At 33.1% G+C, this 10,324-nt stretch overlaps 2 long non-coding RNA genes across 13 annotated transcripts; one reads left to right on the top strand and one right to left on the bottom strand.

Annotated features, from left to right (window-relative positions):
- The first annotated feature begins 380 nt into the window (after positions 1–380).
- On the top strand, positions 381–1,610 carry LOC121213961 (uncharacterized). Its single transcript, XR_005909548.1, has 2 exons — positions 381–867; positions 1,147–1,610. It is a non-coding gene; the product is annotated as an uncharacterized lncRNA (long non-coding RNA).
- A 2,547-nt stretch (positions 1,611–4,157) lies between these two features.
- Positions 4,158–9,662, bottom strand: LOC107922220 (uncharacterized). 12 transcript variants are annotated; one of them, XR_001691216.2, is made up of 6 exons: positions 9,473–9,649; positions 9,066–9,248; positions 8,845–8,913; positions 8,404–8,762; positions 8,178–8,280; positions 4,158–4,393 (listed from the first exon to the last, which is right to left on the bottom strand). It is a non-coding gene; the product is annotated as an uncharacterized lncRNA (long non-coding RNA). The 12 variants fall into 12 exon arrangements; XR_005909545.1 differs by adding an exon at positions 7,436–7,578 and having other exon boundaries at positions 4,231–4,393; positions 8,845–9,248; positions 9,473–9,661; XR_005909547.1 differs by adding an exon at positions 7,436–7,578 and having other exon boundaries at positions 4,231–4,393; positions 8,845–9,192; positions 9,473–9,660.
- Positions 9,663–10,324: the final 662 nt, after the last annotated feature.

The raw sequence follows: 10,324 nt of genomic DNA on the forward strand, positions 1-10,324 counted from the left end.
AATGTATACATATATAATATAACAGATGCACGTATACTGGTATCGTAAAAGTATAACATGTAAATGATAAATATATATGGTACATGTATTATAAAATGTAAAAATATATATGTATATAAAAGTTAGGAAATAAAAATAAAAACGTATATACAGGTATTTCTAAAAGTTTAGAAAAATACATATACTATAAAAATGCGTATAAATATTATAAAAAATGTGGGAAATATATTTACAATAATTTTAAATAGAGCATGTATATATATATTATAAAAAATATATATGTTTGTATGTACATAAAAATAATAATTAAATAATAATAAGGAGAAAATAAATTTAAAAGAGAACAAATTGCAAAAAAAAGGACCAAATAGTAAAAAAACTAAAATAACAAGAAAGAAATGAAATTTAAGCAAAATAATGGGCCAAATCGCGATACGCGAATTACATGGAGGGTCAAATCGGAAATAATCCGCCTCCCAAAACGGTGTGCAGTGATATGGGCTGAAATGAACAAAGGCAGAAACATTCGGGCCAAATTAAAAAGAAACAAAAACTGATTTAAAATACGATTTTAAAAATTGAAGGACCAAATGCGCAAATGGACCATTGAAAGGAATATGCGCGGATCCTGGAACCGGGTCAGATCGACGCACGGATCCCCCTCAAACGGCGTCGTTTTGCTCTAATTATAAAATTAAAAATTTCCTTAAAAAATCACTTTCTGCTTTCTTTTTAAAAAACAAATTGACCCTAACTAGGGTTTTCTTCTTTCCTCTGCTGCCGCTCTCAGCCCCAACCGAACCACGACGCTCCGTCGAGCTCCGATTTGGGCGAGGAGAAGGTCGTTTCAACGGCGAATCTTGGGGGGTAATCTCTTTCCCTCTCCTTATTGTTGTTTATGTATATAAAAAGAAAGCAAATAATACAAAGAAAACAAAAAATAGGCAATAATAGACGCGATTCACCTTTGAATTTCAGTTTTTTTCTCTTTATTTTCAATATCTCTTTTACACCAAAATCTCCTTTTACAGATTGATAACGGCCTTAAATAGCCGAAAATAAAATAATAGGGAAAAAAATCTATTTCCCCAACAATATTTGTTGTGTTTGTTGCTATTGCTACGTTGTATGCCTCCTTTTTCGCAGGTTCGGAGGCTGTTGAGGAGTGTGCGCGCACGTGGAGAGGGTCGTCTCCGAGTCTTGCGGTGACTGGGCACTTGCTGGAGGCGGGGAGGTTGTGGTGATACTTGCTGCTAGGGTTTGACTGCTTAGTTTTGTATTTTGGGCTGGGTCTGTATTGGGCCAGGGTAATTTAGGTTACTTTTGGGCCTTAAAATGTTTGGCGAGCCCGGGCAGAAAAAATTGGGTATTACAAAACTAATTTTAGAAAAGCAAATATGGACGGGCTGAGTCAAACTCAGATTTACCTTTTTTAAATTAGGTCATGTTTAAACAAAAAAAATAAACTCATTTTTCGGGTCAAACCAGACCCAAACTTAAAAAATTAATCTAGAACCTTATATGAACCCGACCCAACCATCAACCCCTCTAGTGTTATATTTCTTTTAGTTTTTTCATATATTTACCAAATTTGTAAAGATTTTAATTGAGATGACTGTTCTATTTTGAATTGCTACTAATTTGGTAGCAATAAATAAGGTAAGGAAGGCAACCGATGTGATTCGGGGCAAAGCGAAAAACACACGGAATTCAACTGCTAAAAAGGTTAAGGACAATGTGTTTGGGAAAGGTTTATGAATTAAAGGAAATTGCAGGGAAGATAAAACATGAATAGAAAACTGATTTTTCAATTTATTTTAAAATATTAGCCTGCTAGAAAATAAATAAATTGGCCCAGGCTAACTACCCAATTATTATTTTTCTTCTCTCCTAGGCTATTTTCATGGTTAATTGTCATTATACTAAAGTTTTGGGAATTTAAAGAATAATATGGGTCTGGGTGAAAATAATATATATTTATAAAAAGTTTAAGGTCAAAATTAAGATTTTAAATTTTATGATTCCTACAATATTTAAGTTAATTTTTTTAGATTAAGCCGTTTGATTCTCGTTTTTTGTTTTGTTCAGCTGCAGTGCTAGCCTTCGGGCTGGCTATCACCCATCTTTTTCCTCTCCCATAAACTATTTCTTTTTTTTTCTTCTCATTCACTACACGTCTTTTCTCTTTTCAAATTGCAGATCTATTTTGTAAGTATATTTATTGTCTTCACAAGTTGTGATGGATAAATGACGGTGTTTGTCGTTTGCTAAAACTCTACTGGCCACCGGTAGTTTTTCTTGGAAAGTGGGTGAGTTTTCGTCAACTTCTTAATTTGTTTTTGTTTGAAGAGTATTTTAGTATAAAAATGATTTCACGTGTCGATTTGGACCCGTGTTGTCTTAAGTTTTATATTTTTTTTGTTTGTTTTTCCATTGTTTAATAAGTCTTCAGTTTTAGAAGTTTTTGCCTGCTCTTATAGCATGTTTCTTATTCTTGCTTATGCATGTAATATTAGTTTTACAAGTGATTTTAGGGATTATTTTATTGTTGTTCTCTCTAGTTTGGCGAATGCCCGATTCTTTTTTTTTTTGCTTGCCACTTTAGATTGTCCAGGGCTAATTTCCTTATCGTATTAAGTGCTTGAATTGTAACAAATTCAATTGTCAACGTGTCATAATGTTCTATTGATGCTGTGACTAAAGCCTTTGTTACGTTGATGGAGCTTAAAATTTTTTTTCTTTTAGATTTATTTTGGGTTCAATTGACTTTTCTAATTATATTATTATTTTGTAAAAAAAAGTAGATTATTTGATAAGTTTTCAATTAAATTGATGTTCAATTAATTCATGACACAAACTCAATCAGAAAGATACACATATATCAAATTTTATTTTGATATGTGAAAGATAAACTATTACCAAACGGTTTTTAAAATATGATTGCTAAAAATATCGAATAAATTTTCAATAACAATACCAATATATATAAAGGTAATGATTATTACAACCTTTTATAAAAGTCCTCCCATAAATGCAGGAATCTAAGGAATGTGGAAAAAAAATATTTTTAGAAATTTTTTAAAAATATATACATTTTGGGTTTTTTTAAAATTTTATGGTTTTTTTTACAATTTCAAAAAAATGTTATTTTTTAGAATTTTTTAATTTAATATTTTTTAAGAGTTATTAATATTTTTTTAGAAATACTAAATTAATATCTTAATTATAGTTGAAAGGTATATTAACACTTTAATGTGTTGCGTTAGAGTAACGATAATTAATTAATAAGTGATCAAAATATTACAACATGATAATTTAGATAATTATATTGTAATATTTAATAGTTGAATGAAAAAAAAAACTTAATCTTAGTATGGTCACCATAGTTTACCATTATTGTTGTTGTTACATCAAATAAGCAAATCTTATGTTCTATAAAAAGAATTAATGGTCAAATGCTATAAAAAGTCCTTTTACTATGTGTTTTGAGTGGATTTAGTACTTGAATTATATTTTGATTATTTATAGTCATCTGTTTTTTTTAAACATGTATTTTTAGTCACCATGCTAACTTATTTTCCGTTAATTTTATCAAATAATTTGATGTGGCTTATTTTTTTAAAACTCAACATTTAAATTGTTAAAACTTTTAAATTTTGTTACATTTTTGCTACTCATCCGTTATCTCAATCATGACATGACACATTCATTTAAAAGGCTAATGACTAATTTTGTCCCTGAAATATAAATAAAATATTATTTTGATATTTTTAAATATTTTCTTAATAATTATTCTAAATTTTTTTAAATATAAAATGTATTATAAAAATTATAAATAATTGTTAAAGTTTTTTTAATTTAATATTAATATAAAAATTTTATTTAATTTTTATAACAATTATTTATAATTTTTATAATACATTTTATATTTTATATTTTTAATTTTTTTAGATTTTAAAAAAAAAATTTAGAATAATTTAAAGAAATTACTTAAAAATATCAAAATAACATTTTATTTATATTTCAAAGACCAAATTAGTTATTAGTCCTTTAGTCTTTGAAATATAAATAAAATGTTATTTTGATATTTTTAAGTAATTTCTTAATAATTATTCTAAAAAAGTTTTTTAAAATCTAAAAAAATTAAAAATATAAAATGTATTATAAAAATTATTAGTTATTAGTCCTTTATCAGTCTACAAAAAACTATGCCAAACTAAAATACAGGGATTAAATAAGCCTGCTACCCTAGCACGTTTCTGTCTGCCGTCTTTGGTATGAACTTTTAAGGTTTTTTCAAAAACTGTTTTTGTTCTTTCTTGGAATCAGTGCTTTAAACACAATTTTTCTCAGAGATAAGGAGGACGTGAGAGGATTTTCTGATCTTCAATTCCTGCAAGTCATGGAAACAGAATTAGCACAACTATCGCTCAATGAAGAATAAGAGGAAATTCTATAGATCCAGACTGAACCAAGCATGCAAAAAGAAGGGGAGGACTTTAAGCTTGTAGGTTGTTTTTTAACAACAAGCTCAATCCACTTTCAAGCTATGAGAAGCACTATGGCAAATTTGTGGCACCCTGTCTGTGGAGTGCAAATTTGGGATCTGGGGGATAAAAGGTACCTTTTTAAAATTTTCCACTGCATGGATATGGAAAGAGTTTTGAAGGGTCTACCATGGACTTTTAATAATCATTTATTAATACTTTGCAAACTAAGAAGGGTAGAAGATCCATTGAAGGTACCATTAATTTTCAGTCCTTTTTGGGTACAAATTCATGACGTCCCAATAGGTTTATTTACTGAAAGCCTAGCAACACAGTTGGGTAATTTTATTGGAGTTTTCATGGAGTATGATGTGTCAAAGTTGGGAAAGGAGAATCAAAATTTCATGAGAACTAGAGTGCAGATCGATATCAGGAAACCGTTGAAAAGGAAGAAGCAGATTATGTTTGGTGGGACACGTTCATATGTTAAATTTAAGTATGAGCGTCTATTGCTGTTTTGTTTTTCTGTGGACGTTTAGGTCATAATGACTCTTTATGTGAAGAAAAAATGAGGGTTGGATGGGAGGTTACTGGAATGGGATGGGATTTAACACTACGGGCACCATCTAGAAGAGCTCTATCAATGAATAGCATTTGGTTGCAAGAGGAGGGGGAAGGGAAACTGGAAGGAAGCTGGATGGAGAACAGGTTTGACGGGCTTAACCAACAAAATGAGGTTCTAAAGGGAAAGAAGGAGAAATCTATTGATCCAATATTGGGGTTTAACCTTGAGGGGAGGGTGTCACCTGGAGAACAACAGAGAAATAAAATATGGTCTTATCAGATGCAAATGGCTATGGAGCAGGATTTGGAAGATGAAACTTTAATAGGGGAAGAAGGAAAAAAGAGAAATAGAAGGGAGATGGAAGGTGTACATTCCTTGATATCGGCGGCTGCTAAGAGGCATGCCGACCGGGCACAATGAAAATCTTAAGTTGGAACGTCCGTGGTTTGGGGAGACAATGGATGGTTAGAAGACTTCGGCATCTGCTGAAGATTAATAATCCCCAAATAGTCTTCTTTATGGAGACAAAACTTAGTAAGAAACAGATGGAATTTACACGCAAGAGGTGTGGTTTTGTAAATGGAAACGAAGTCGAATCAGAAGGCTCGAGTGGAGGTTGTGCTTAGCATGGAGAACTGACATTGAAGTTGTGCTTCGTAGTTACTCTAAAAGACATATTGATGTGATTGTTGAAGATAAGGAAAAATGAGTGAACTGGAGATTTACAGGTTTTTATGGTTCCCCATACATACAAGATAAGAATGATTCGTGGGAGGTTTTGAAAAGTTTAGCAAATGATGAAGAAATCTCTTGGTTGGTTTGTGGAGACTTCAATAAAATTATGTATGGATTTGAAAAAAAAAATTAAGGGTACCTAGGGACGAAAGAATGATGGAAATTTTTCGTAAAACATTAGAGGAATGTCGATTGAATGACATGGGTTTTGATGGCAGCCGTTTTACTTGGGAGAGAGGCAACTTACCGGAGACGAACATCCAAGAGAGTTTAGACAGAGGAGTAGCTAATACAAATTGGATTGTTATGTTCCCAGAAATTAAAGTTCAACATTTGGTTCATTCATTTTCAGACCATTGTCCTCTTCTTATTAATACCAGGAGATTTGTAGAACAAGCAAGGGATTACAATTTCAGATTCGAAGCCAGGTGGATTTTGGAGGAATCTTTCATAGATGAAGTTAGAAATATATGGGAAAATTTGTCAGAGGCATTGTTAAAGAAGCTGGATAATTTAAAGAAAGTATTGCAGATTTGGGCTGGGCAGTTGCAAAAGAATAGACAGAAGACTAAACAGATTCTTACGAAGAAACTTGGCGAGTTGGCTGAAGCAGACAGAAATGATAAGACCTTAGCCGAAATGATTGATACAAAAATAAATTTGAATTTTGAGATTGAGAAAGATGAATTCTACTGGGAACAGAGAGCTATAATCAACTGGTTGAAATTAGGGGACAAAAATACTGCTTTCTTTCATAGTCAAGCTTCACAACGGCAAAAAAAGAACCTCATTCATAAGCTGAAAGATGAAGAAGGAAGAGAAATGGAGTTCATCCAGGATATTTAGGGTGTGGCGAAGTCTTATTTTCAGAATTTATTTTCGGCAAGAAGAAAAGGGAATTATGATCATATTCTATCAGGGATTGAGCGTTGCATTCAAGCGGAAGACAATCAGAAACTTACAGAATCATATTCTAGAGATGAAATTATAGAAGCTGTTTTTGAGATGGGACCAACGAAGGCACCAGGGGAGGATGGGTTTCCAGCACTATTTTATCAGAAATGCTGGCAGATTGTTAGAGATGAAGTCATAACTTTTTGCTTACAAATTCTAAACGGAGATATGGAGGTTAGTCCGGTAAACTCTACAAACATAGTGCTTATTCCAAAAGTCAACAACCCATTAACTATGATGCAATTTAGGCCAATTAGTTTATGCAATGTACTTTATAAAATTATAGTGAAGGTAATGGCAAACAGATTTCGAAGTGTTATTTGCAAATGTATTGATGAAGCGCAAAGTACTTTTGTGCCAGGCAGGTTAATATCAGATAATGTATTACTCGCTTATGAAGTATTGCATAAGCTAAAACAGAAGAGAGCTTATGAAGGATTTATGGCCGTAAAACTTGATATGTGTAAAGCTTATGACAGGGTAGAATAGAGTTTTCTAGAGGAGATTATAATAAGGATGGGGTTTGATTTTAGTTGGGTAAATGCCATTATGAAATGTGTTTCATCTGTTGCTTATTCAGTTCTCATAAATGGGCATAGAGGAGATAAATTTTTACCAACTAGAGGACTTAAACAAGGCGACCCATTGAGCCCATTTTTATTTCTGATATGGGGTGAAGGTTTATCGAGCTTACTGAGGTTAGCAATGAGGAGAGATCGTCTCAAAGGAATACGGGTGAGTAGATATGGTCCGCAGGTACCCCATCTTTTATTTGCTGATGATTGCATACTGTTTGGGGAGGCGACGAGGAGGGGTGCAAACGTCATAAAGGATATTCTGTGCGAATTCAAAGTTTGCTCAGGACAATGTGTAAATTTCGATAAATCAACAGTATTTTTCAGTAAAAATATGTTGGAGGATAGGAGACAGGTGGTCAATGTGTTGGGGGTACAAAGGATAAGTGAACCTGAACGATATTTAGGGCTACCCAATATGGTGGGGCGAAAGAAAAAAGAAGCTTTTCAGAGTTTAAAGGACCGAATAAAAAAACGTATTGATAACTGGAGTAACAGGTTTTTATCACAAGGAGGGAAAGAAGTCTTTATAGACCATTCTGCAAGCTATTCCGACTTTTTCTATGGTATGCTTCTTATTGCAGAGAGATCTTTGCGATGAAATGGAGAGTATTATAGCAAGATTCTGGTGGCAGAAAGGAGGGGGCAAAAGGGGAATTCATTGGTGCACTTGGAAAAATCTTTGTTTGCTAAAAGAAAATGGTGGCTTAGGTTTTCGAGATCTTAGTCAATTTAATATTACGTTATTAGCTAAACAAGGTTGGCGTCTCATTAATTTTCCAAATTCTTTGTTAGCCAGAGTTTTGAAAGCTAAATATTTCCCACATTCAAGTTTCTTAAATGCAGAGTTGGGGAATTTACCTTCATTTACCTGGAAGAGCATCTGGGCAGCAAGAGGACTCCTCCAAAGAGGGTTGGGTTGGAGAGTTGGTAAAGGTAATAGCATTTTTATTTGGGAAGACAACTGGATTCAGGGGATCGATAAGGTGGATGATCAAAATAGAACAAACAGAAGGGAACTACAGTTAGTTTCAGACCTCATTGATAATTCAAGCAGAAAATGGAAGTCAGACTTAATTAATAGTACCTTTCAAGAAGATATTGCTCGGAAGATTCTACAAATTCCCTTGGCAGAGACCGAACATGAGGATATTCAGGTGTGGAGTGGAGAACTATCTGGTGAGTTTTCAGTAAGTAGTGCCTATAAACTATTACAAGATGTTTCTGCAGCCAATGACTATTTATTACAGACCGAAATAAAAATTTTTTACAAAAAATTATGGAGCCAACAATTGCCCTTAAAAATTGTAATTACAATTTGGAGGATTTCATGGGATTATATCCCTCATCTTGGTAATCTCAGATTGAGGAGGGTCATTTCAACTGCCTGTTGTCCACGGTGTAACTCTGGAATTGAAGAGAGTCTTCATGTTTTCCGATAGTGTCCTTTCATAAGAGAAGTGTGGCAATCATTAAATTTATCTTGGGTCATGGAGAATACGAGTCAGAATATATGAGAGTGGCTAACCTGGGTATTCAAGAACAGCAACTATAACCAGTGTCGACTTTTCTGCTATGCGCTATGGTTGATATGGTCCTTTAGAAACAAACTCATTCACGAAGGGAAAAATTCAACAGGAAGTGGGTTAGCTCAGAATATTCAACGACACATGGCAGAATATGAAGAAATTAATGTTGTGAAGAAAACTGAGAGAATTTCCAGGAGTCACAGAATACAAGAGAACGTACCGAAATTATCGATCAAATTTGATGCAGCACTGGATAGTAGAACTTTTAAATCAGCGACTGGTTTAGTAGGTTGGGATATGATGGGAAATCTACTGGTGTTAAAAATGGTTATCCACAGAAATGTTCCCTCACCATTTGCAGCAGAGGCATATGCATGTTTAGAAGGCATGAAATTAGGGATTGCTTTATGATCTCAGTCAATTAGAATCATGGGAGACTCAAAAACAGTAATAAAAAAGAGCAAGGCGACTTCAACAGACAAATCAGTGATCAGTGCCATTATAAAAGATATTCAGAACAAGAAATCTTATTTTCAAGATCTTACTTTTCAACACATCCATAGATCGGATAACACACATGCACATGGTCTAGCAAAGAAAGCTCTTGTGAAAGAAGAAAACATGTACCTGATAAGAGAAGAACTGGAACGTCATATTTCAACTTTGGATGAAGATTGGCAAGGAAATCCGGATTGAAGAATTGGGTGAAGGAGCAGCATCCAATATAGATAGCTTAATGATGTTTAAATCTGTGGGGAAGAGCTATCGACACAATAGATGGGACCTTGGAAATGACTCTTCAATAGCCTTGATGGTATCCAGCTGTTCTGAATTTGACTAGGATAGGTTTTCATTCGGATTATTTTAACTTCATTTAATGCTTTTGTTTTTCTTTAAATTATCTAGCTTTTGATAGACGCTTTCTAGGGGGTTTTTCTTTCCTGGCTATTTAGGCCAACATTTATGTTGTTTCTTTCTCTGTTTATTGCTTTGACTTTGGGCCCTTTGAGTTGGGCTGATTGGATTGTTCTTTTTAATTCATTATAAATACCCAGTCGTTCTTTCAAAAAAAAATTGTTAGTCCTTTAAATTAATGTGCCACATCATCATTTTAACAAAAGATAAGTGGCAAAAATATAACAATTCGATAACGTTAATGGCTATTATGTAAGTTTTAAAAGTTAGATGGTCAAAAATAATTTTATATAAAGTTTAGGGATAGTTGGTGTAGTTTACCCTTTAAATTTTGGTTCTTGAGTTTAGCTTAAAGGTTCACTTTAATACTTGAGCTTTTTAAGTTTGATACTTGAGTTTTTCTTTGTCTCATTTAAGTACCCAAGTTTAGTTTCAATGTTTAATTTGGTACATGAGTTTTATATTTTTTGTCCCATTTAAGTATCTGTGTTTTTTCACTAGAGTGCACGTGTTAAACATTTATTATGTTGTTTGGTCTAGGTACCAAATTGAACATGAAGTCAA

This window comes from Gossypium hirsutum, chromosome D01 (assembly GCF_007990345.1).
Source record: "Gossypium hirsutum isolate 1008001.06 chromosome D01, Gossypium_hirsutum_v2.1, whole genome shotgun sequence".
Lineage (NCBI taxonomy): Eukaryota > Viridiplantae > Streptophyta > Magnoliopsida > Malvales > Malvaceae > Gossypium > Gossypium hirsutum.